Source organism: Limulus polyphemus, unplaced genomic scaffold (assembly GCF_000517525.1).
Source record: "Limulus polyphemus unplaced genomic scaffold, Limulus_polyphemus-2.1.2 Scaffold561, whole genome shotgun sequence".
In the NCBI taxonomy this organism is placed as follows: domain Eukaryota; kingdom Metazoa; phylum Arthropoda; class Merostomata; order Xiphosura; family Limulidae; genus Limulus; species Limulus polyphemus.
In genome coordinates, this window is record NW_013666171.1 from 284,572 (window position 1) to 306,600 (window position 22,029).

A 22,029-nucleotide genomic window follows, 5' to 3' on the forward strand; every position below is an offset into this window, starting at 1 on the left:
TATATATATATATATATATATATATATATATTCATTTATACACACTGAAAGAAGATAAATGAAGGCTACGATTTAATTACACTATTATTCACATTGAAAGAATCACGAATTAAGGTCATGTTTGAAACTTTGTGTATTGTGCTTACTAAAAAAAACATAGATTAAATGCACGATCTCAATACTGATGTTTCACAATTTAGTTTAGGGTCATGCACTAAATATTTATTATTACATAGTTCATTTGAGGGTCGCGGGTTCGAATACCTGCTCCACCAAACATGTTCGCCCTTTTAGCCGTGCTGACATTATAAAGCGAAGGTCAATCCCACTATTATTTGGTAAAAAAGTAGCCCAAGAGTTGGCCGTGGGTAGTGATGACTAGCTGCCTTCCCTCTAGTCTTTCACTGCTAAATCAGGGACGGCTAGCGCAGATAGCTCTCCTGTAGCTTTGCGCGAAATTCAAAACAAACAAACAAACATAGTTTAATTTTATGACAAGATAGGTTTTCAAAAGCCTTAGATGCTTTGTGATTTCACTTATGTTTCATTGTCTTTTAAGGCTATGTATTAAGCGATTTATTTTTATATAAAGCATGTTAATACGTTTTATAGATTGCTGGAATAAGCAAATGCATTCAATTGAATGTAGACATATTTACTGCGATATCAACTATTACGTTCTCATCTTGTTCGATTTTATTAATGATACAATATTTCTCCCCGAACAGAGTGACCATGTTCATAATAAGATACGATGCAAGTACAACCACTATCGTCTGGCCGTTTTAGATCCACTGGTGTTCCAATTGTAATAGCTTTTCGTATTTATGCTACAAACAGCTAACAGGGAAGTGAAGTATGATAAATTTCGGTTCCGATATCCAACGACATCGAATAATTTTGTTGAAGTGCGTTTCGCTAAAACAAACAGGGCAAATACTTTTGTCAAACAAAATACTTCAATACTATAATCTCCAACGGCGTTTGTTAACTGATTACAGTAACATTGTTTTGTCATAACAAAGTTTATTTCACTTAGCTATAATGACAAATAGGGTCGGTATCGACGTTGTGTTACCATAGTTACTGTCTAGTCTAATCAGGTGTTCGTATTTTGAAAACGTTTAAACTAACAGTCTGCAAATGCGTACAAGCAAAAATTATATGCTTATAATTAATCTGTACTCACATAATATATCAATACTTTCATTCCACAGGTATAGTTGGCTCCTATAAAACATCACAGATTTTTTCATTAAAACTACAGGATTCGAATCCGTGTTCTCTTTTTTTTTAGTAGCCCTTACTTATATCTACTTAATTAAGTACTTCAAAATACCAATAAGGTTAAATTTACTCTCGAATCCGATTCAGTTCAGCTGTAGGTCTAGAACTAAGAAAGAAAGAAATCGCTATGAAGAAAAAATATTTTTGGGGTCAACGTTTTGAACAAGCAACCTTTACTGAAACCTCTAATGCATGTCTTGAGCAAAGAAACTAGCTTTATCACAAATGATTTTACAGTACTTTTTAATTTGCTCAGTTGTGAACTATTACATTATGTATTGGTAAAAAAAATTCAACTAAGTACTTTATGCTTACTTCTTCCTTTTCCTTTTTGCAAAATGAATGGTAAACATGTTAAAGGTAATACTTCCATAGGTCAAAACACTATTATGGTGCAGTGGTCTAAGATGTATAGCTGTTCTTCAAAAGAAGTTATTTTTAAATAATTATTGGTAAAAGATTGAATTTTTAAGGCAGATTTGAAAGGTTTCTTGGTGATGAGTACAGCACATTGATAGATTATTTTCTTTCGATGTATTTGAATGGTAAAGACAAAGAACGACGAAATATCCCTCAAATTATCAAGTAGGACAAACTATTCTTTACGTATTTTTACCAATGAGGTTTTTATCTATGGCTTTCGTTCTTCTGATACATTCACCTACAATAAGGTAGTCCTAAAATAAGGAGATAAAAATAACGGGTGAAGAAACAATTACAGAAGAAGAAAAAGACAAGATACAGAGGAAAAAATATTAGATGTAAAACAAAATCGAAAGATTGCAGCAGGAGAAAAAAAATACAGAAGAAAGTGGATAAGCTGTAATGTGGAAAGAAAGTTACAGAGGTAGGAATTCAAGAATGTAATGAAGAAAGAAGAGAAAGTGGCAAATAGTTGAAAAGATAGGAGCAAGAAGACAGGAGGAGCTGGCATTTTATCAATTCAGATAAGTTTATATCTAAAAAAGACTTAGAGAAGTGTTTAAAAGAAATGTATAAAAGTATCACATTCACCTATTCAAAGAAAGCAAGATCAGAAGAAAAGGCAAGAAAAAAATTAAAATTACTAACATGATGGAGGTACTTAGAAGCAATTGGAAAAGATATTATAAGTTGTAAAAGTTCGAAGAAGAGAATTAGAAAGCAAAGAAGCAATTATACATATTAAAAGTAGCACTGGTTCGAGAGAGTGTAGTACAGAGAAAACAAAAAAGATACCTTTGGAGGAGATACAAAATCTGAAAGTTGTATTAGAGGTATTCCAAGCCATATAAAATAGTAGCAAAACAAAAACTATAGAAAATTGCACACTGCGGAATTGGTTAAAGGAAACTCCTGATTTAAAGTTGAGGGAATTGAAAGACTACACGGGGTTAAAAAAATAGAGAAAATGGCGAAGACAGATTATGGCTAAATTTGAAAAAGAAAAAACAAATATTTTGAAAGAATGGTGAAGATTAAAGGGTTTGGTGTTTTTTTTTTTTACATAACAAAGCCATAGTGAGCTATCTGCTTTGTCCATCGCGGAGAATTGAACCCCGGATTTTAACATTATAAATCAAAGCCTTACCGCGGTCCCAACGGGGGACAGAGTAAAGGGAAAAGAAGAATTTGAAAAATAAAATATTTCGTAGAACGCACAAAAGGTGAGTAACGAATTTGTTGCAGGTGCAAGACTCAAGGGGTTAAGAGAAAGGAAAACAGTGATAAGATAAGTTTAGTAAGATAAGTATATAAGGACAAGAATTTGATAGGGATTAAAGCATGAAATATTGTTATCAAGCGGAAATGCAAATAATCTAAAAAACAAAAAGACTAGAAGTTATTAGATTTGGAGCTATAGAGGAGAACAAAACTAACAGCTAATGAAGAACATGATAAATTGGAAATGGTTATATTAAAAGTAGCAGGCTATTCAATAATAACAAAAGAAAACAGGGGAGTATATTGAAAAGTTTGTTTATTGGTTGGTTGAATTTTCCACAAAGTTACTCTAGGAAGTTACTCTAATTTTGAAGTGATAGGCTAGAACAGTTAGTCAACAGCCCCTCCCCAACTCTTGGGCTACTCTTATTATAGAACCACCTAGCTCAAAGGATGAGCATATATGGTGACGGGATTTGAACCCGCTATATTCTAATGAATGATATATTCATTAATTTGGAAATTTGGACGCAACAGAAAAGTGTGTAGAAAAAATTGTTTCCGCAATTTCAAGGGATAATAACGTGGGAAGAGAGAAATGAATAAAAAAGAAGAAGAGGAAAAGCAAAAGTACGCCAATAGGTAAAGAAGAAAGTATACCAATAGGTAGTTGTAAAGACAAATACTCAATGGAAAACAATAAAACAGAAATGGAAATATAGAGTTATAATGCATTATAGACAGCGAAGGCGGAGAGGAGTTATAATAACAATAAGAGTAAAGAGAAAGATCGTGAAGCAACAGAAGATGAGATAGAATAAATAGTTGAATGAGGATACAGTTGACAATAGTGGGAAATTTCAATGGTGAAGGTAAAGTAAATCTAAAGACGAAGAGAAGAACAAATGAAAGAAAAGTTTCATGGAAATCTATGAGCAAAATGACTGAAAATAATGAGGAAAAAATATAATGGGGCAAAGAGAGAAATCTCACGTATATATGAATGAGAGAAACTTAGAGAAAGGTTATGTAGTTGTAAACGTACGAGAAATTGTTATATAAAGATAGAAGAGAGCCGAAATAAGAGTAAAAAGTAAGAAACGCACAAGAACAAAACAGAAGATAAGTTAAATAAAGTACGAAAGGAAGCTACATAGGGTACACAGGTGAACATAAGAGAGAGCGACTGCCAAAAAGAGAGAGATGGAAAGAAAAGACTTGTTTAAAAGGAGGATTAAAGAAGAAAAGAGGCAAACGAGAAGATATTTAACGGAATTTCCGAAGACACTGAAAATGATGAAGATAAAAATAGATATTTTGAGTTTAAAGAGAGCTTTATAAATCATCAACAAAAAGCCCCCCCAAAAAATCAAGATTTGTGAGGAAATACGGAAAAATAGATCAATAAAACACTTTTGGGAAGAGGTGAACAAATATAATAAAATAAATCTGATAGGAGATATACTGAAATTAGAAAATTGGAAGAAACATTTTATGGAGGTATTAAATGATAGATAAAAAATGAAAATGAGGGAGTGGCTTGCAGTTTGTAAGAATATGAAAAGGATCGTCATGAAAGAATAGAAATGGAAGAACTGAATAGAGAAATTAAGAGTCTATAAGAAGAAGAACCCAACAATGATCAAGAACTAAATGAAGTAAATGAATTTTATAAGGCAGTCACCGAATAAATGAAGGATGAAAACTGGGAAAAATAAATAGAGCATGGGAGAATACAATATTCCCTCAAAAACTGACGCTAAGAAAAAAATGTATTCATTATGCAAAACAGGACAAGCAAAAGATGCCAAAAGCTATTGAAGGATCACACTGCTAAGTGTATTGTATAAAGTGTTAACTAGCATAATAACACGAAATTTAAGGAAATAATAAGGGATAAAATAAGAAAATTACAGAGAACTAATTTAATTTCAGAGAGGAATAATCGACGAGAGATAATAGGTCCTCCCTGAATGCGCCAATCGAAAAAAGTTACAAAACAATAGAAAAAAAATTATGCTTTCTTCATAGACATACAGTCGGCATTTGATGGGAAGAACAGAGAAAAGGTTGTTTTGGGAAATGCAAAAGATTGGACTTAGAGGAAAAGCGTTTAAGTTGAGACAAGATATCTACAGTAGAAAAATATAGTTAAGATGGGACGAACTGAAAAAATTTAGGTAAGAATGTCCAATTTTATTTCAGGTTTATGTAACTATATATTTGGAATAGCAAAAGTGCTTGGTGAAGAAAACTGGACTGGAAGCACTGCGTTTGGGAGAAGTAACAGTTACTATTTGAAATTCTCAGATGATACATTGATGGATGCAAATGACAAGGAAATAAGTTACCATTGAATTTGTTTAAATTAAATATTTTTTTTAAAAGGAAGAAAGAAGAGGAAGAAGCGGGCGATAGAAATTGAACAATTAATATCTGAGGTTGTAAATAAACAGAATTACCTCTAATATCGTTTCACTAGTAGAACTATACAATATGAGCAAATAAAACAACAGCTTGCAAAGGTTGATAAGTTACAACGGTACATGAAATGGATCGTTAAAATTGTTAGAAATAAAGCGTAAAACCTATGGCGATTGGAAATAGAAAATTGCAACATTATAAAAATTAAGATGATACTATTTTGGTATATACTTTGGAAACAATGAAAACAAAAGAACAAAACCGAAGTAATATTTAAGAGATATGATAAGAGAAAAGGAAACATGAAGTTAAAATGGGATTGGAGATAAAAATAGTATTGGGAGGAGAATTGGAAGCGCAAAATCTGGAAAACTGATAATAGTTAAAGCAGATATAAGAGAAATACAGAAGGAGATCAAAGAAGTAATGCGAAAAAGGAAGAAGAAAACATCCAGGAGAATTAGAGAGGAAATGAACAATGAACTTGTTTCTACATGTTAAGAAAACGATAAAAAAAATGTTAAGAAAGAGGGAGAAAAATGTATTAAGACATGAACACGACTAAGATGTTATAGCTAAGAAAAAAACCCAGAAATATAGAAAATACAATGAGAAGAAAAAAAAGAGATAATAGAACACATCTGAGTGTGAAGAGATGAAACAAAAACAACCAAGAACTTCGAACGGATTAAAGATAAAAGAAGGAAGAGAAAAGAAGAAGAATGTACAGGGAAGATGATGAATGGAAAAATAAAAGATAAACCACGATATATACATATGTAGAAGAATTTCAGAAAGAAAAAAAAGGAGAAAAATATAAGTTGCTTGTAGTTATTTAAGATTCATTTCTGTATTTAAGTTTGGTATAGGCTGTTATTACACATTAAATTAGATTATTATTAGGAATGTTATTATGAAAAATGCCCTAAGATGTAAATTCATTTATCATTGCAATAACGGTTCTCGAGTGATAGTTCAGGCAGAAGAAAGAACACCTGATCATGGGAGAACGTTAGCGGTGTATCTTAATGTTTGTTTTCTTCAAGTCTTTTACTAGCTCGTCTTTAAATCTTTAGTCAAATGCTAAGACAGAGTAATCATATAAATGACATTCAGATGAGTTTGATAAAAGTTTGATAAAATTATAAGTTGCCTTACACTAATTAATGTTAACAAACCTACTTTACTAAATTGATACTCGAGGAACTTATATTACAACGCTTTCTTCATTACTTCCTTACTTTATATAACTTTGCACCATTTACATCATTAAGTTTTTAACGCACGTATATCCATTATTTCTGTGCTTCGATATTATTATTTAATTGAATTGTAGTATCGCTTGGAATATAGACACGCCGTTGGCTAAGTGAACAAACGAGCCATGGCCATTAAAATATTGGTTATTTACTTTATCGTCTTAATTAACGTAACTATATGATATGGAGTCAGAATATAACAAGCAGAAGAACCAAATTTTACATATATGCATTGTATACAATAACTTCTTTCAGGATAGCTTTGAACGTGTAAATGTAACCATTTTCAGAATAGCATTGTACGTAGCAGAATGTTTTCAGGATATAATTATATGTAGTAACCATTTTCAGAACATCATTGTATTCAATAATCATTTTCAGAATAGCATTGTATGTAGTAGACTATTTTCAGGATATCATTGTATGTAGTAGACTATTTTCAGAATATCATTGTACGTAGTAGACTATTTTCAAGATATCATTGTATGTAGTAGACTATTTTCAGAATATCATTGTATTTAGTAGACTATTTTCAGGATATCCTTGTATGTAGTATACTATTTTCAAGATATCATTGTATGTAGTAGACTATTTTCAGGATATCCTTATATGGAGTGATCATTTTCAGAATAGCATTGTATGTAGTAGACTATTTTCAGGATATCATTGTATGTAGTAGACTATTTTCAGAATATCATTGTACGTAGTAGACTATTTTCAGGATATCCTTGTATGTAGTATACTATTTTCAGAATATCATTGTATTTAGTAGACTATTTTCAAGATATCATTGTATGTAGTAGACTATTTTCAGGATATCCTTATATGGAGTGATCATTTTCAGAATATCATTGTATGTAGTAGACTATTTCAGGATAACCTTGTATGTAGTATACTATTTTCAGAATATCATTGTATGTAGTAGAATATTTTTAGGATATCATTGTATGTAGTAACCATTTTCATAACAATATTGTATGTAGTAACCATGGTTAAATGAAAACTAGATCAAATCTAAGAAACTGGCGGCCTCTCTCTGAAAAGAAAATCTATTTATGTTATTCTTAGCAAACAAATTTCTAAGAGAGTTGTAGTTTTTGAGGTCATACGAAATTATTTATTTTCTTGGGCTAAAGAGGTTACCTTTTCAATTATCGACTTGCTCTTATACCGTTCACTTTAGCAAAATTAAATTAATTTGTATATGCAAAATAAACTGATGATGTGATATGTGAAGTGATTGGGCGAGCTCTTCATATGATTATTCGGGAAGAAAGTGGGTAAAGTAAGGCGTTGGAGTACCATTAACAAACACTGTTTCTTTGAATAGCTGTTGAAAATCATTTTTCATTAGAATATGTGAGCAGTGACAATAACACTAAGAAAAACTGTGGCTGTCTAAATCTCTTGGCAAATTGAGGGAAAAGACGATTGGATATTATTGTAACTGATACAAGTCTGTTTCCTGATTAATCAATTCTATGATCACACTTTGACCACCCACAGTGCGAAATAAATTATAAAAATCACATATATAGCAGCCGACAAAAAATTCAGAAAACTCCTACTTAGTGGCATACAAAAAAAATACACTTTTCCATGATGTTAAGAGACTGAATTGTGGAGAATAAAAGACTAAAAATTAATACAAATCACATATATAGCAACCGACAAAAGAATTCACAAAACTCCTACTTAGTGGCATACAAAAAAAAATCACTTTTCCATGATGTTAAGAGACTGAATTGTGGAGAATAAAAGACTAGAAAATTATTCGCCATTCACTATTTTCTATTTTTCCTGCAGAGTAACAAATATGAGGAAAACCACTTGAGGCACTTGATACTGGTCGCGAAGTTCGAACAGTACAAACTACTGAAGGTGGTGTAATGGTGTGGGGAGTGTTCATTTGATTTTATTAGAAGGGCGAAATACGTTATTGCCGATTATGTCAAGATATATTGTATTTCACTGTAGTAAACAAAGTATCTTCCTATTGTTAGAAGGCAATGCGAGAAGTATATCAGTAACTTTTTTCTTCTTCTTTCTTGGGTACCAGAATCACTAAACACTGCTTCAGTTAACTATCTTTAGAATTAGCATAATGGTCGCATTCCCCACCATAATTCTTTTCCGACATCTTTAAAACAATTGTACTACAACTGAACTAGATACCTTACAGCATCTCATGGAGTTTTTTGCTGTGCTGTGAGCAAGCAAGTTGTATATAACACAAAAATAAATAGTGGGGGAAAGGGGAGTTTCTGATAAAACATCTAACCAGCCCAAAATCAAGATTGGAGTACTCTTTAAAATTATTACTAACATTTAATCTACCTAGAGTTAGCTATAACAATAAACGTTTTTTTTATTTTTTTGTATCTAAAATGAAGAACAATTCTCTAAGCAAAGTAAGGTTTCTGTGTGAAGTTTCATATATACTTCCTTGAAAGTTGTACTATGGGTTCGAGGTTAATTATTTCAAATTTCAATAACATTTAGATGAGATATTCAATACAATAAAGAATCATTAACCAAAAATACAACTTTTGATAGCGCATTTAACTTAAACATTATAAGAATGCTTTCTGCACTCATTTTATGAAACTGAAGTATATATATATATTTCTAACGATTTGAAACAGATGATACACACACTATCACAACAAAATTTAATCTTTCTGAATGTACACCATATTGTTTAATATGCAGTTAGCAATGAACTTCAAAAAGGGAAAGAAAAAATAACAAGGTTAATTTTCATTCATAATAAGAAAAAATATATACTTCTTTCCTAAAATAACATTATTGTTCAGTCCAAATAGCTTTCTAAATATACAATTACACCTTCAACGAACACAATTTATGAGCTGGACTTGCAAGTTCTTTGTTCATTCAATATATAGACAAAAAAAATAAAAGTTAATAGTTGCACGTACTGTCTAAATATTATACACAAATAAATGACTTATTTACCTCTAATTAGCATTTATAAATAATTTCGGTTGATAAAGAGTTTGGGATGAAGTGATGATACATTGAGATACAACGACATTTGTTGTAACATTATCATTGCGGAGATTTAAATACTACACTAGAATTACACTGATATATTATAGTATTACTCTTTGCAGTCAATCCTCAACTGATATCTCTAGTAACTCATGAAGTACATTTCTTAACGAAGAATCTATCTAGAAAGGGTTATATTTATACATCTATTGCAGTTGTTTTCATCAGATGCCGATATGTCATCCAGATTTAATTCTTCCCAGGAAGTCTGCCTGCTCTGAAATGCACACCATTAATCAACCTCTGCTTATCAATTCTATTTAAACATATACTTTTAACTCATTGTTTTTTGATGGAAGATCCGAGACTAAAGCTTTACGTTTGGGCTTCATTAATTATAGTTGCATATTATAACTATTATATTATCACTGGATTCTTATTTAGTATTTTAGCTGAGATTTCCAGTTGCTATTTTTGAAAAATTTAAACAAAATAAATCAAAAGAAGATAAACGAAAATTCAATTAAATTTTACTTTTCTTTTAAGTCAAGAATTATTTCATGATTTAAGATTTTTTTACTGCAAGTATTAAGAATGTTGGATTAATTATTTCAAACTTTTACAGAATATCGTGATATTATTCTAACATACCTCAGAAATATTTGTTTCATGGGCATGCCATTGACATTTTTCATATATCAAAAATCCAAATCTGTGAAATATTTTCAATTCTTGGCATAAATTCACACTGGATAATTTTTCGGATTATTCTGCTTAAAATAATTTTATCAAATACAATCAGTAACAGATTACCTAAACATGCTATTATTCTTTGATCAGAAGTACATAAGAGAATCTCTTATAGGTAGATTAATACACATAATAGAGACACCCAAATAATCCTAACATCCTTTACTTTAATTCCGATATTTAAATTGTAAATAGCGCCCTCGCACCACAGACCATAGTAACAAACGTTACTATAAATTCTGAATATTTATTATTTTTCTTATTCCTATAATGTCCCAAAAAGTTTTATTTTCTGAAAATTAATATTTTTCTAATCTTATTTTGGAGTTCCAAACAATTTTTAAATTCTGAATGCTTGGTTCAGTTTAAACACGTTCTAATAAGTTTATGTTTGCTTGTATTTTGCTACGCAAGAACTCTGCTAAAAATATCTAAATATCTCTTCAACGAAGTTATTGATAATGCTGTTGTGCAAATCCGAGGTCGCGATTCGAATCCCTGTCACTCTGAACATACTCGCCCTTTCAGCCCGTTATTATGTCCCGGCCAATCCCACTATTTGTTGGTAAAAGATTAGCCCAAAACTAATTGCTTTCCCTCTAGTCTATAACTGCTAAATTAGGGACGGCTAGCGTAGATAGCCCTTATGTAGCTTTGCGCGAAATTCCAAACAAATTACAAAGCTATTGCACAAGAAGAAACACTATTTATTAATTTCCATCAGATATTACCAAGAATTAGATCAATACGGGACATAAAAACTACATCTATATAATATATTTGTAGTACCTTTCTTTAATTATTTCAGTGAAGTCATACTTAATATCTATAGACGGTTGGGTTTCCTTAATGTTGATCTCCCGATAATTTTATCTTTGTGTTTTAAGTAATGATTTTGTGCTGAAATGATTTTGACTTTTTCACTCATTAAAATATGAATGGATAATAATATAGCTTAAGTGAAAATAAAAAAAAGAGTGTATAACAATAATATAACAACCATACTATATCTTGTTTGTTTGTAATTAAGCACAAAGCAATACAATGGGCTATCTGTGCTCTCCTTACCACGAATACCGAAACCCGCTTTCTAGCGTTGTAAGTCCGCAGACATACCAGTGGGGGGTATAATATTATATGTACTATATTCAGTATCGACGAAGTCTTTCTCCCAATATACCAAGGCTCTTCAGGCCAGTTGAGATACAACAGGAACAGTTGAGGTTTTATTTTGTGTCTTTTCATTCCCGACCAGGAGGTGGGAGTTTCGGACTAGCATAGAGTTACGCCATTACTTCAATAGTAGTGGTTGAGACGCCATTTATATTAGCAAATTGTTTGATAACAACTGTTGTGGTGTGAACTGGATTAAGTTGGTGAAATGTAATTTTTCATCAATTCTATTTTTATAATAACACATCAAAATTAGGGCAAGAATTTTGAAACACTATATTATATATTTATTATATATATATATAATATTATTAATTACAATTTATAATTAACTTGGAGTATACTCACTACTGCAATGGAAGTTTATAGTTTTGTGTTTATGTTCTCGTAGTTCATGCGATCTTGATCTAGATTAGAAGACTCGAGATATTCTGAAGTATCACATAAAAGTGTCTTACAATACACGGAAAAGCTTTCATTCATTTTAAACCTGCACATTTCGCTGCATAAGAAAAGATCCAAGTTTTTCAGTTAGGTTTTTCACATGATACAATGACTATGAGGATCTCAGTCTCAAGATATAAGGGTTCGGTAAAGTAGGATTACAGGGCAAGCCTAAAAAAATCGTTCCAAGATCGAGAGGAGAACTTAAGTTTTAATATTTAATTTTTTAAATGACTCTGTGAAGCTCAGTCGATCTCCATTCCTAAAAATACGTTTAACTCAAAGCACTCTTAGACAATAACATTGTTCTTAAAGATATTGTGCCAATATGCAAATCCAGTTAGACAGAAGTAACTCTCAAATATTTAACATAAAGAAAACCACATAGATCTGGATATTAAAGTTTCTTAAATTCACATAATAAAAACTAATTTTTCTCAAAGATTGTTTATTTGTTTGTTTTGAATTTCGCAGTGTAAGACTAGAGGCAAGGCAGCTAGTCATCACCACCCACCGCCAACTCTTGGGCTACGCTTTTACCAACGAATTGTAGGATTGACTGTTACATTATAACGCCCCCACAGCTGAAAGTGCGAGCATGTATGGTGGGACGGAGATTCGAACCCGCGACCCTCAGATTGCAGGTCGAGCACCCTAACCACCTGGCCATGCCGGGCCTTTTTTCAAAGCTAAACATAAGTATGAACCGTGTAAATTTAAACTGAGATCCTTAGAAGTGTTATATAGAGATTTACTCCTATAGTAACAAAACTATATTACCCGTAGTTGGAGATACTAGTGCACAAAAGTATTCTTGTTTTTGCTAATATGACAAAAATTGTTTTTTGTGTATTGCTAGATAATGTTTTTTTATTTGTACGTAAAAGTATTTATCATCTATTTATTCTCAGAAAGTGTGCAAATTCGATATGAGGTAATTGTATTGAATTTAGTGCTCTATTCTCCCATCCCCCCGTATTTTATCGCCATAAAGGAGTTTCCATATGAAAATATTTCCCATATTTGGTAAAATTAACATTCATTACTTTGCACTTAGTATTACATAATATGGTGAACTTTTAAAAATCCAGTAAAACATTTGTTTCAGTAACTTTCACTATGTTTGCTAAGTAGCTTATGAAATTTAATGTAATTGCCCAAACGGAATAAATTCTTTAAAAATATTTTAGATTTCAAGCTAAGTCGAGAATATTTCTAATTTAGTTCTATCATTGTTAAATTTCTTATAGTTCCTAAATGTCATAGAATTATCTATTTATCCTTAATATATCTGCATAGCAGAAAAAAATAAAAATATATTTAATATTTCTTTGAAACCTTTTTCATCGAAAAAAGGTCAAGTATGTGGATCTGAGATTTCGTTGTTCACGCCTTGTTACCGCCAAGAACAAAAAAATCGTTTTGTACTTTGAGGCTGTGGGTGCATATAAGAGTTACAAACAAATCCAAGTATTCGGTTTGGCAATAATAGCTCAAGAGTTGGTGGCAAGTGGTGTTTACCATCTGTTTTTCTTATAGCTTATCATTTCAAAATTAGAGACAGCTAAGGCAGATAGACTTTGAGTAACCTTGCTCGAAATTCAACAAAAACCTAATATATCAAAATGACGATGTTCCTTTCAGAAATTTGAGTTTCGATGTGATTCATTTAGGGCTCACTAAGGAAAGTAATTTATTTATGTTGGTTTAGATATAATATCATGTATGGTAAAATTTATTCTTTTAATCACTTTTTATCGGTACTACTGTATAAAAATTGTAACACTGAAAGATCATTATTCCAGGTTAAAGCAGTGCTTTCAAAATGCTTTCCATATCTACCTATATTTGTTCCTTGAACATACCAGACCTTCACAATAATATCTGAGCTCTGAGCATTGACAACTAATTAGAAAAAGTGAAATATTTTCTCTCCATCAGTTTTGAATTGCAAATATTAAGCTTTTTCCTGCAAATTAAAGGTTTATTTGCATTTGAGGCATATAAGAGTTGAGAAGCAGAATGAGAAAGAAAAGGTGATACAATACATGCAATTGAACCAAATTCGATGAAGTTTAAAATGAAAAAGTAAAGAAAAATGTACAACTGTTTTTGTTGTAAGACTGAAATTATGTCAGCATACTGATACAGTAACTTATATATATATATTAGAAGAAGCAACTTATATACATAATTGAATTACAAAACCTAACATATAATGACTAAGCTTGTTCTACTAAGGTTTCTGTGTTTACAAGAAAAATACATTAGCTATGAATATATAATCAAAAACGTCTATTTTCTGGTTTTCCATTTTGTAAGTTTCGTATCAAAATACAACTGAAAATAATTTATGCAAAGCGGATCTCTATAGAGTTTTGGATTAATTTATTTATTTTTCAAACAGTGTGCGTGAGACATGTAAATTATTCAGGATTTCTTCAGTTTGATTTCGGAGTCGTTTGAATTGCCTGTACACGTACACCTAGCTTATCTGTTCGTAAGTTCTTTACTGAAATAACATACAATGCCATGTTATATGTGGAAACACGATAACTATGTTTTCCTGCAAAACATTAACAATTCAATTTGAGGATTGTGGTGAGATGGAGCTTATTTTTCAAACAATGTACTTACTTTCTACTCACCCGATTAGTTGAAATATTTAACAAAAAGTATTCTATTAAACAACGTTTACCTCAAGCAATCTAAAATTAATCGTCCTTTGATCTCTGTGATTGTCCGATTGTCCATGTCTTTATCTATCTCTCAATCTACTTTCATTTTTAAGGAGAGTTTCTGATAGCTTTATTACTAATGTTTTGTGGACATTACGAATATTCTCATATACATATATATACTGCATACTGTTGCTAAAAGTATATTAATCACTGTAATATTCGTAAGCTATTCATTAAGGAATTTGGTTATTTTGCATTCGTAGAAATCAACGACACTGCTGGTTTAAGATGCAGACGAAGAATAAACTGGGTTAGATTGTTGTTTAAATTTTGGCGCAAAGTGACTCGAGGGCTATCTGCGCTAGCCGTCCCTAATTTAGCACTGATGGAACAGAGGGAAAGCAACTAGCAACATCATCCACTCTTTACCAACGTACTAACGAATAGTGGGATTGACTAGAGTACTCTTTACCATCGAATGGTAGGACTGATTATCACTTTATAACGCTCGCTGAAATTCGATTTCGCGACCTGCAGGTTGCAAGTGGAACGCCCTAACCATCAGGCTGACTAGGTTAATGTACAGACGAATGAATATAGTTTTTAAGAATGTTCTAACAAATTATTTGAAATAATTCGAATGCTTTAGTGTTTAATAACGTTTTAACACCTGCCACACGAGCTGGACCGGCATCTTTATGGATCGGCAAAAACGAGTCATCCCGGAAAGGTTTGAGTTGTTTATATTAGACACAAAGAAAACGTTTGACACTTATTTTCGAGGCCTAGGTCGCTGCATCTGAGATCATGAGAGCCACCATGGAGAAGTTAACGTGTAAATGTAAAGTGATGTAGCAATGAAACTTGCTTGAAACGTTCTAGATGTTGTGTGAGAGTAATGGTTTAAGTGTAGCGATTAAGCTAAACCATGGGTCCAGGTCGGATGAGGGAAGAATATATTCGAAGATATCACAATCGATTTGATATATCAGCTGAATCGGATATTCGTCAATTGATTACTGCATTGACAGCGAAACACAAGAAAGCTGGCATAACAGTATCGTTATCTTCAAAAAAAAAAAGAGATTGAAATCATATACAAGTAATCATTAGTTTCAATAGTTTGTGAAACTAACAGCAAGTAAAGCCCAAAGATGTAGTGTTGAAGTTGAAGCAGATGCACGATGCATTCAAGGTGATTTCCCTAGCGATTCTCAAATTAAAAATGCCATATCTGCAATGAAAAGATATAAGAGATATATAAGAAGGATGGTATAATGCCCAATATGGTACCAACATATAGATTCCATCATATCATATTTTCGTTAATATTTAGTTCTTTTGCTTCATTTTAGAAGTTTTTCCGAGCTCCGTTCATCGATATCTATCGAAATAATCTTATATAACCGGTTTACTAATGACCTTCATGTTGACCATCCTAGGCTCAGTACTAAGAAGTGCTGAGCTGGCTTATGTGACATATGTTGAACTAAATCCTCAAAATTGATCAACAGGATTTTTAAAACTTATTCAACTGTAAGGTACAATAATTATGTATATTTTTTCCAACATTCAAAAATCAAGTGACTGAGTAGAAAAACGACACCACTAAATATTTCGCAACTTAAAAAAAAAGTTTTTTTTTTTTCAGCTATACTTTGGAAATGTGATAACTCGCTGGTTGACAGCTTCTTCTGGAATGGCTTCTATTAACGATATATCAACTTTAACAAGGTGTGGAAAGTGAATACTTAAAAACATTCTCTTCTTAAGGCATGGAATATAAGATGTCTGTCAAAAATGTCAGAGGAGAGAGCTTATCTTTTGAATCACTAAATACGAGCTGAAGAAAAAATGTCAACTTGAGTCAACTATATACAATTTAAAAAAATATCTTACTACAATATGATACTTTTGAAACCTTCTTAGTCAAATGAAGCGTGATAACAACTCTTAATAATATCATGCACGAAAACCTTTTGACTTTCCTGATGTCCAATATAACCTATGGACAATACAATAGCTGAAAAACAAACAAACTCTCAGCAAAACACTGCCCAAAAAAGTAGGAATACAATGCCTAAGAAAACCTTTCAGAAGTATAATGGCTGAAAGAAGAAACCTTATGAATGCTATTCTTGGCGATCTTCTTAGCAGTATACGATTTGAGCATGTCTCTTAGCAATAAGGAGTCTTATAAAATTGCATATCAATATATGGCTTAAAAACACAACATGATGGACTTCCAAAACATCTCATGCCAGCATCATGTCTGAAAAGAATCCCTAACAATATGGAGTCTGTAAAGCTGTTCTTATGTTTTAGTGTAAAGCTACACAGTGAACTGTATGCCCCCTGTTCACCCTGTGGATTCGAAGCTTGGATTTTAGCTTTGTAAATCTGTAAACTTAATTCTGACCCACCGGGGAACCTCTTAATAGTGCACTATGGGCCAAATAGTTAGCGTGCTAGACTGTGGATCTGAGATTCCGTGGTTCGTGGCCCGTTCCCATAAAAAAGAAAAATAGATATCGAGCATCGTATTTATGGGCCGTGGGCGCGTTATAAGAGTGAGAGTAAAATCTCACTATATAATTAGATTAGGCCACTTACATAAGTCTAATGGACAGATAAAAATATTTTGGCAAGAAGAATCACAAATTTTATTGTAGAAGACTGTCAGATCTGGATAAGATGTGATAACTTAACTCTTATTACAGTTCATTTCATATGATTAAACTATTCATAAAAATCTTCAAAACACAGTTCCTAAGTCCTGTATCAAGTGAGACCTTATTTCTGAAGTGTGCAAAAATACCCATTCGCTGTGCCTATAAGTTAGAAGGTAACTGCAGCTATTATTGCTAATATAAACCCTATTAACGGATCTGAATTTGGACTTATATCAATCACTAAAGCTATTAAAGGAATAAACAACTCAAATGTGCGAAATATTGCAATGAATGCTTTTACAGCCTATTATATTGGTAGAATTTTGAGTTATATAGAATTCTGTATTGCTGAGTGCGTATGAAACAGGAACGTGTCTACCGGAATGGCATGGGAATAGATCCTTCATAGAGAGCTCTGCCTCCAGCAGCCTCCATCTAAGACAGCAAGATTTAATATCTTGAGGTTTTAAATTTCTCCCTACATTGTGACTCCCACTGAGCTGAAAGGGTTAATTTGTTTTTGACGGACAGGATAGTCATACTACGTTACTTGAACCGAAAGAAGTGTATTCAGTCAGATGAAACCTGGGGGTGGGTTTACTGTGCAAAGACAGCCAAGAGTAATTTCGGCTTTTGCTTGTTAATTAAAAGCCTAGTTTTGTATTTAATAGCACTCGATCCCACTTCTGGCATTCCTATCCTGCTCTCCCCCCAAGCTAACTCTTTGCCTTCCTTATGCCTTCCATGATATAAACTAGAAACGCTATTGCTAGGAAATCTTACTTGAAATCGTCTAAATTATTAAGAACTTCAAATAAATCCTTAAAAATGGCGACCAGTAAAGATAAACTATAGTATAAGACTAACAGGTTTTATATGGTGGATTTTGTTTCATTTTACTTTGCAGTCATAAATAAATGTATAGGAGAAATACTTACGTGTAAAATATGTAATAATATATTATCATTTGTAAGAGTACAATGTGAAAATATGTGTTTGTAAAACTTGCCGAACTACCGAGTTCAATTAATTTTTGTTTGCAAAAATGCAACTAACAAAATGCTCTTAAATCGAAGAGGAGCTACTGATTAACACAAAAGCAGATTTTTTTTTATATGTTATATTTTAAATCTGTGTGTCATTCTGGTTTCATTTGCTTATGATAAAAATATGATAACTTCCTGACTACCACATCGCACATTTTATTGTTCCATCGCTTGGAAGAGTGACTATTCTACAAAACTCATCATTACATAGAGTTCAGATCCTAACACAACAATATAGCACTTGGTAGTTTTACTCTATCGAGCGTTATATTTTTACGCAGGAGAATGTTTTCATTCTTTCTTCCATATCTTTTCACTCTCGCGTAATCTTACGCGTGTCTATAGCAGCAGTAGACTAGCTGTCTCCATCTTGAAGGCTCGAATACTCAGTCCTTTTAGGAACTGTAATTATTCATTTTATATTTATATTTCTGTCTGCAGTTGGACGATATTTGCAGTATCTGATTTATGTTAATGTTCTAAAAGTGTGTGAACGAGACATCAGAGAAAAAAAAATCACTTAGTTCAGAATCACAATATGCCTGTATAATATAAATATAATAAGGATATATTCAAGCATCTTTATTCCTGAAGTTTATGCACTAAGTTGTAAATGTAATTATGTATAGTGAGCTCTTGGACTAAAAAACAAAATCAGAAATACAAGGAACCTAGGAATTTATGTTGAATGTTATAAGATTTGGACAATTACAGTAAAGTGAATTTAAGAGTAATAAGAAGTCACTGATACCTAAAATTTTCTTAAATACGTCTACTATAGTCGCTTACATTATTGAACATGTAATTTCTTTAGCTTGAGTTTGTGTCATCATAACCTTTTAAACAATATTGTATTAGATTGTACAGTGTATATTTTGAAATAAAAATAACATTTCATTTTATTGTACTTAATTCGAATACACATTTTGAAGGATTTGAATTAAAGCTAAGTCCAAAACATTTAAAACAGCGATTTTCAACTCTTCAAAAGGGTGAAATGAATTTAGCTTATTTCATGTTACGTTTTATTTAACTGGTAATGTGTCGTATGTTCAGATTCCACCAATGGTACTGATCTAGTGTGTCAGACAGACATCGCGTGTCATTTGGCAAGTTTTCTGTTTTAGACCTAACGTTTTATTTAACTGGTAATGTGTCGTATGTTCAGATTCCACCAATGGTACTGATCTAGTGTGTCAGACAGACATCGCGTGTCATTTGGCAAGTTTTCTGTTTTAGACCTAACGTTTTATTTAACTGGTGGAATGATTGTTATTACTCGGGTTCTAAGAAATTCAACGATCTAGCACGTTTGAGGGAAATATAAAATGCACGAATTGATCTAAAGACATGTTTGCTAAATAATAGGCTTCGGTATTTTTGTCTCCTTTTATAAAAAACACTGTACTTCTTCGTGTTAAAGTGAAACATACACAAGAGTGAAGTAAAGAACGTCTGTGTTTAAATATTTCAATAAATGTTAACGAATCCAGTTGCATTAAAAAAACATAAAACTAATTTGGGATTATACATTTACTCTGAAGACCAGAAACGTTATCATTAATATCCTCATAATACTTCTTATTTATAAATGTGTATGCAAATAGCGTAAGAAACATTGAATTCTCCTTTGATAGTCTTGAAGTCATTAAATGGAGGACAAAGAAACTAAGTTGAAGTAAAAACAATTTGTTGTTTTCGTTTGTTTTTTGTTTGAAACACAAGTAACCGCATCGAAGCACATTATTACAAATCTTATCAGAAAAATACGCAAACATGTGTTGCGCATTTAGTAATATCAATGACAAAAATATATTCAAATTCAAAATCACCTAAGTGGGATACACGTATGCTATGTAAAAAAGTATATATATATATAAAATGCTTACCTGCCACGCTGTAAGCTTTACACACGGATAACCACGTACTAATCAGTTACTTTCTATATTGACAGTATAGTCCTGTCTCTTTCTCTGTATAATCTATCAGTTATGCTGCTAGTGTTGTTTCCGCTTTCATGGATGAAGAAACCGATATTTATGGTCAAGTAATTTCTCTCTCCTTTTTTTTTTTTTAATCCAGGAGCGGCGATGCGTATTGCTCGTATAGTGTTTATTTTACTTCTTTACTTCCACTCGTAGTTTGGAGTTAGATGGCTGTTCCGAACTTCATTAGACTTCAGTTTTTGATTCCAGCTTTTTCAATATTTGCTTTAAAGTGTGATAAGTAAATAACTCTACAATTGCTTCACCTTAAAGAAATACGATACATTTTCACTTTTATTCTACTACTGATAGTTTGTGTAATGTTTATGAAGTCTATGTTTAAATATGAATCATGTTTGAGCGTTGCTCAGTTATGTAACATACTCGACCAACTTGTATTTGTTTTTGTACCGTCATAAATGTTTCTGACAAGGAATTTTTTGTAACTATTCTGTAAAATAGAAAAACTGGCAACCGAAAATTTAATATATATTTTAAATGTTATTTTATTTCAGTATCGTAGGATAATGGAATTTATTTCTCAGTTCCGAAATTACTCATTATCTTTTAATCTCAAGTTTAAACTGTAGAGGATTAATATATATTTATAAATGTTATATAAGATAAAATAATGCTTTGGTCGGGTATTTCTCTCGTAATTCGCAACGACAAAAGTTGGTGAACATTTTTATGAATACCTTAATCCGAAAAACAGAGTTATTCGACTTTAAATGTTTCAAAATACAGCATAAGCATGAATACGTTTTCAGAATTTGAAAGAAATCCATTCTTTGGTTTTCCGCAATGAAATCGGCACATACGCACATATATATATTTATTTATTTGCAAGTTCATGAAGCTGCTAAAGTAAAATGTAAATTTACTAAATGACTTAAGTATACAGTTGGTACTCCTAACGTATTTGAAAGGTTTGCTTTTTCGTATGTTCCAAATTAATTTGGATCTTGAGCACCACATTTATAACAATTATCCAACAAAGTCTTACCGGACTGTCGTCCACTTTAGGTTATTACCTGACAGACGAGTTTGTTTGTTTTAGAGCAAAGCCACATTGGACTATCTGCCATATACACCGCGGGGAATCGAGTCCCAAGTTTTAGTTGTGAGTCAATAAACATACCGCTGTACTACCAGGGGACGTCAGACGAGTCAGTAGACTAACTGAAAGCGACACAAACTAATCACGTTACACGGGAGGCTTAGCGAGATAGCATAACTGCTGCAGCTTTAGTACGGCGGACTTCACAAATCTTGTATATCGATGATAGTTGGTACCACGTACTTGCTGCTTAAAATAACTTGAAAACATGCTATACAGAAAGTTATATGTGAAAAGAAATATTGCAAAAAAGCGTAAAAAGACTCGAACAATTAATATATTAATATATCGTCTACTCTTGTCTACTTGTCGTTATTTTTGTTACACTATACAACAAAAGTAGTTTGAAGATTTATATATTAATACATAATACATTGATTTTTATTTCATTCACAATTGAAACAATAGGGATACTGTGCGATATATTTAGCATCATTACGTGTTATATAAATTGAACTCGATATATATGTATTACGAAACCTGATATTACTGAAGATCACCCTCACGCACTCAAATACAAATTTTGTACTGA

At 31.9% G+C, this 22,029-nt stretch overlaps 1 protein-coding gene across 2 annotated transcripts in view; it reads left to right on the plus strand.

The window, feature by feature from the left end:
• LOC106459116 (leucine-rich repeat neuronal protein 1-like) overlaps positions 1–22,029 on the plus strand; it is a 48,181-nt gene that overhangs the window by 10,220 nt on the left and 15,932 nt on the right. Inside the window, exon 1 of one of the 2 annotated variants that reach the window (XM_022385545.1) lies at positions 12,656–12,692. The exons of the other annotated variant lie outside the window; for it this stretch is intronic. The gene's annotated coding sequence lies outside the window, so the exon portion shown is untranslated. Of the gene's footprint in view, positions 1–12,655; positions 12,693–22,029 lie in introns of those variants that run through there. 2 annotated transcript variants of the gene reach the window in all.